The sequence below is a fragment of the Dermacentor variabilis genome, chromosome 2 (assembly GCF_050947875.1).
Source record: "Dermacentor variabilis isolate Ectoservices chromosome 2, ASM5094787v1, whole genome shotgun sequence".
Classification (NCBI taxonomy): domain Eukaryota; kingdom Metazoa; phylum Arthropoda; class Arachnida; order Ixodida; family Ixodidae; genus Dermacentor; species Dermacentor variabilis.
The window spans coordinates 78,390,191-78,396,190 of record NC_134569.1 but is presented as its reverse complement, the minus strand read 5'-3'; positions in this window follow the sequence as shown (position 1 = coordinate 78,396,190).

Below are 6,000 nucleotides of genomic sequence, written 5' to 3'. Positions count from 1 at the left end.
GCTATGACGCTTGATTTCGGAGGAAAAGGGCACCCCCCCCCCCCTGGGCCCCCCTCTGGGTACGTGCCTGCTGCACCCATTCTTGCGCGTCTCCTTCTTTCTGTGTTGATGCTGCACGAGAGCGGAGAGCAACGGAAGAATTTGGTAGAGATATATCATGCTGCGTGTCTTGCTCACTGTCTTCTCCTATTGCTTCCGAAGCTGCCATACGCACAGTGCGTCCGTATCAAATTCAAATGAAATAATTCTTGTTCGCTGGCGGGCCACAAGAAGTATTAGGATAAAGGAAACGTTCGGGCACGGGGGCGCAAGAGCACGCACGCACGCACGCACGCACGCACGCACGCACGCACGCACGCACGCACGCACGCACGCACGCACGCACGCACGCACGCACGCACGCACGCACGCACGCACGCACGCACACTTCAGTTTCCAGGCTTTCAGTTCAATTTTCGCAGCAAATGATTATCCTGGAGTTTCAACCGCGCAAAACTTCAGGTATAAGAGCACAAAGCGTGCTCCCGACGGTCTCTGGCACTGAGAAGACAGGATAACAGGGTTAACCTATATATAGACCCTTTATAAATGCTGCCAAGTGCACTCGACGCCCGGAGGATGTTATACACAGCGGTACTTGTTCGCCTCATGTTGTGGCACCGCGGGGGCAGGAAGAAAGGCAGAAGGATGTTCCAACTCGCCTCGCTCATTGGGGAGAAGGGTGGATGAGGCATACTGTGAGTTGATTAGCAAACTGGGTCCTTTGTATAAGGCTCGAGCCCGCACGAAGTAAGATAGAACATCGAGTCTCCATAGAAAGGACCTGAGTTTTGTTGTCCCCCAAAACACCGACCTGTGCTCTTATATATGCGCCCGCTATATGTCTGAGGTCACGTGTCAGACCAGTTAAACATCACCAGCCCTCATCAAAGGCACCATCTGTCTCTCTCTGTCTCTCTAACCCTCCTTGCCTCTGAAGTTTAGTTCGTGATGGGTACACAATTCATTCGAGGGTCCTAGACGACCGGCACTTTGCGTCGAAGTATATACATAGCACGTTGTACGATGCCACATTGAAGCCCATCGCGAAAAAAAAAAAACAGCGCTTGAGCAACACTGAATAAAATTTACTTTTTTTATTCATACATCCTTGAATGCCCTTTCAGGCATAGAGGGGGTTATAGCAAAGAAAGTCTACAGTGGTTAACTGCAACACTATTAAAGCAAACAAACGTGCAAAAGAACATACGCATATACAAACCGAGTAATAATAAAATGCGGTAAACATAAGAACTGGGACTCAGTTATTGATTGACGTTAAAAAGGCTATTCAGCTTTTGTACAACTGTGTCATGGCTTATTACGGAGACGACTTCATGTGGTAGATTATTCCGATGACGGATGGCAAGAACTCCGTTTTTGCACGAACTGATGAAGGGCCACAAAAATGCCGCTCCGGCATGCACAACCACGACTCGACTACTCGAAGGGAGGGAGTGGAGTATATTAGCAGCAAAGCCCTACGAAGAATGGCAGCATATTGCAAAATAACATACACCACTAAAACGAAAGAAGGGCATAAATCGATCTATAACTCACACACTTTCACCCTTTTTGAGTGAAAGGTTGGCACTTATAGATTGACTTACACCCTTTTTCGCTTTAAAGGGTGGAAACTATTTAACAGTATAAGATAGGAATTCGGCTCGCAAGAAATGCTTGAAGACATGTAAACGGCACCGCGCCCTTTACAAAAATGCCGTCCCCATGCTGCGGCGAGGACACCTTTGTTCGCAGGATAACTTCCACGATATATACAGAAATCTGGAAATAGCGTGGATATTAATGCATCTTGCTCAACCCTTCTTCTTAATTTCCCTTCGTAATTTGTCCAGTGTTCCACGTGTTATTCAGAAGTCATGCGGCTCTTACCTTGCTTTCACTTCATTTCTTGTCAGCGAGTTCTGGAAGCAGAAAAGTGATAAAAATTAGGTCGATGCTCGTAACAAACGTTGTGTCTTCGGTGAGTTGAAGATGTCAAGGGCGTACTTACATATATTTCTTTAATTTTCACCCTAACACTCAGTTTTTCAACAACCGAATACCAGTAGTCCTTGAGTCGTTCGCTGATACGTATTTCGCTGGAAAGCATTTCAAGAAAGAACTTTGTTGTTCTTTACACACACGCCGTTGTAAACAGCTTCGAAAATGCGGCAACCTCGCTGAAAAGGAAGCTTTTTTTTAGGCTTAGACGTTTTCTCAGAAGTTGACGTTTGTCATCTTTCTCGCATTGCGTGTAGTTTGCGCATTTTGCATTGAATGCATTGTTATGCAACGCTCCGCATGAACGTACATGTGAAACTTCGTATCGTCAACGCCAACTCATTTTTGCGTATACGTACAGTCGGCGTCACTCTTATGTAGAGCGCGGGAACGGCGACCTCCGAGGTGCTTGAAGCAAGCAGTGACGTCTGGCACTATAGCTGCTGGGCCTGACGTCTAACGGAAGCTGCTGGGCACGTTGCGGCCGAGTAACTACCGTTAGACGTCGCTGGCTGGCTCCTGAGCGCCTAGGCAGCCGCTGTTCCCAAGCTCTACAAAGAGGGACGTCGACGGTATACATGCACTCACTCAATACATGCACTTATTTGCCTTGTGACGAGGAGTAGCTGGCGCCACTAAAGCCGGTCAAGTCTCCTATAGAGTTACATTAATGAAACAAAGAACGCAAACACACACACACACACACACACACACACACACACACACACACACACACACACACACACACACACACACACACACACACACACGTGCGCGCACACACACACACACGTGCGCGCACACACACACACACGTGCGCGCACACACACACACACACACACACACACACACACACACACACACACACACACACACACACACACACACACACACACACACACACACACACACACACACACACACACACACACACGCACACACGCACACACACACACACGCACACGCGCGCACACACACACACACACGCGCGCGCGCGCGCACGCGAACACATACAATGAGGCAGAGATCATTTATATGCGCGTTGTCTTTGTTATTTTTATTTTTTCTATCTGGGACACCGAAACCTTACAAATGTTTGTGGAAGGTTGTAAGGAAGTTGCACCTGTAAAACTGAGCATTCTCTTGGGTATACCATAGCTGACAACCTGAAGTCTGCTATCACTCTACGTGTCAACTCGTCGGCGAATCGCAAGCTTTAGCAACGCTCACCAGCGCTATATATTGTTCCACTGGGAGTTTAGAAGACGGCGAAGCGGCGGCGTGGAAAGCCGCTTACTTCACTTTGAAAAGCGCGGTGGTCTGCAGCGTTTCTAGATTGCAGGCAATGAGAAGGAAACTCTTCAACGACGACCGTACGCATATTTAATTTTTTCTCAGGCAGGGACATATTATTACCTCGTATCAGCTGCGCTTTGTATAATGTAAGTGGACGTAACTATATGTATAGTAAGTTTAGTGTCGACGTGCATTGTAGTCTCATCGGTTCTCTGCAACGTGTGTTGGCTGAGCTCACGTTGATATGCTATCATGATTATTGTTCTCCCTCTTCGAGACACCCGAGGAGGTGGTTGCGACAGATACATGAACCTCAGCGTTAACAATCATAGAGGCTGGCACTCAAACAATTCCTTAAGTATGGCCTATATGCCGCATTGGATATAAGTCCAACACAGTTGAAGAAGGGGGTGTCCTTTCTTTTGCTATACGTTTTTACCGTGGACCAAAGAACATACATAGACCTTAGAGTTTACATAGACCTTTGCGAATGATAAGATCTATATGTAAGGGGAAAGAATAGGTCCCCTCCGTCCAAGCAAGCCAAAGCAGCGTAGCATTGTCAAGCTTCCTGCATTGCTGCATCGCAGGCCCTGTACTATCTTGATCTTTTTGAGCGTCGGAACAGGAGCCATGGCCGTGTAGCTCAGCGCAGTCTAGTAGTCTCTCAATATCACTGAGCGCATGCTCGGTGAGAGTACCTCCGCTCTGCTCACATCACGTCATCAAGCACGTCCATGCAATCTGGCAGGCGCGTCTTTTCTCTTCGTCTGAGATCGCAGTAAGCTCATCAGCAACACTGCGCAGCGGCAAGTTATAACGGTGAGTCACTTTCCCTGCAAACCGGCAAAACATTTATTTCTCCTTTTTGTCAGTGCATTAAGGAAGGCAGACTTTGCGAAGGAAAAGGCAGAACTTATTCTTTTATTTTGTTCGCGTTCACAAATAATTCTAGAGACCCTACAAGAGGCCTGCTGTTGGCTGCAAATAACCAATTCTATAGCATGCAACCGTTGCAGCCATGAGTGTCGAAAGTGTATTGCATTGAGCAGGCACATAGCTAAGACCTTTTAACTTCTTGCCCACTTTTCGTAAGAAAGTCGCTCATAGATCGCTGAAACAGCACAGAAACAGGATATCCCATCGTGCCTGCTTTCGTGTGAGAGAGAGAAAAAGATAAACAGGGTGGGAAAGGTAGGGAGGTTAACCGGAGAAGATTCCAATTAAATTAAAATGAAATAATGTGGTTTTACGGGCTAAAACCACGATCTGATTATGAGGCAGGCCATATTGAGGGACTCCGGAAATTTGGACCACTTGGGGTTCTTTAACGTGCACCCAAATCTAAGCGAACGGGTGTTTCCGCATTTCGCCCCCATCGAAATGAGGCCGCCGTGGCCGGGATGGAGAAGATTCTGGTTTGCTACACTTCACAGGGGAAAGGGTAAGGGGAAATCAAAGACGGAAAGAATATCGGAGAGAAAAAGCAAACGCACGAGAACTAAACAGAGGAGGTTGCGAACATCCGCGAGAACTAGAGTCTCTAACGGGCCACTCGAACGCAAAAACTTCAAGAGTGCACCTTGACTGTCTTGTGGTGTGACCACTATATCATAGTACCTTGCTGGTGAAGCAGCGCACAAACACGGACACAGTGGAGACAAGCAGGAATAGACGACACTCGCTGCTATTCCTGCTTGTCTCCACTGTGTCCGTGTTTGTGCGCTGCTTCACCAGCAAGGTACTATGATCACTCACCAACTAGCCCAACTTTCCACGTTACTGACCACTATATAGTTCTGCGTTCCAGGGCGGTCTGCTCCAAAAGCGGCCGGCCGTCAAGAAGCGCCAGCGTCAGTGACTGCAGTGTGCATGCGCTCTATCGGGGACAATGACAAAGGACTTGTTCGATAGTTTCCTCGTTGCCGCAGTGGTCACACGCAGCACTACCTTCTCTTTTGATGCGGAAAGCAAAGGATTTTGTGAAAGTGACACCAAGCCACTGTCGGTAAAAAATCGTTGTCTCGAGTCTGTATAGTCTAGGTGGAGGACGAAGTTGAGACAGGTGTCCAGTCGATGCAGACGTGTTTGCTATGAACTAGGCGTGTTCCACAACGATTCCTTGGCGTCACTTACAAGCACTCGAAGTTTCGCTGCTGTATCTGTTATCGACAGTCGGATTGGTTCCTGCACGCCGTCTTGATGAGTTTCATCGGTATGTTCGTTGCCCATTAATTAGTATCGAGGAGCTGTGGGAGACTGCCCTGCGCAGCTCCGATCCCACCCTACAGGACCGAGTCCTGAGGTGGGTTCAGTAGGTAGCGGAGGCCTATCACGACTGGTAGACGGACTTCTAGCCACATAATGTGGTGACGGACACCTGCTGGGACTGGAGTACTTAGACCTCCCTGTCTCCCTGCCGGCCCCTCCCCTCTCTTAAAAGGGGAATAAAGTTCATTCATTCATTTATTCATTCATTCGTTGCCCATTACGCCACAGTGGCTAGGGAGCCACTGAAATATGGTGTCCTGTCCTTGCTCGACGAGGCGATGAAATAACTCTCGGATTTCTAGAACTAGTTCTTTGTAGGGTCCACTGTGTAATACAATGTAGAGCTGCCTTGGAGTCGCGGAAAACACTCCATTTTTTAAGTTGTTTCTC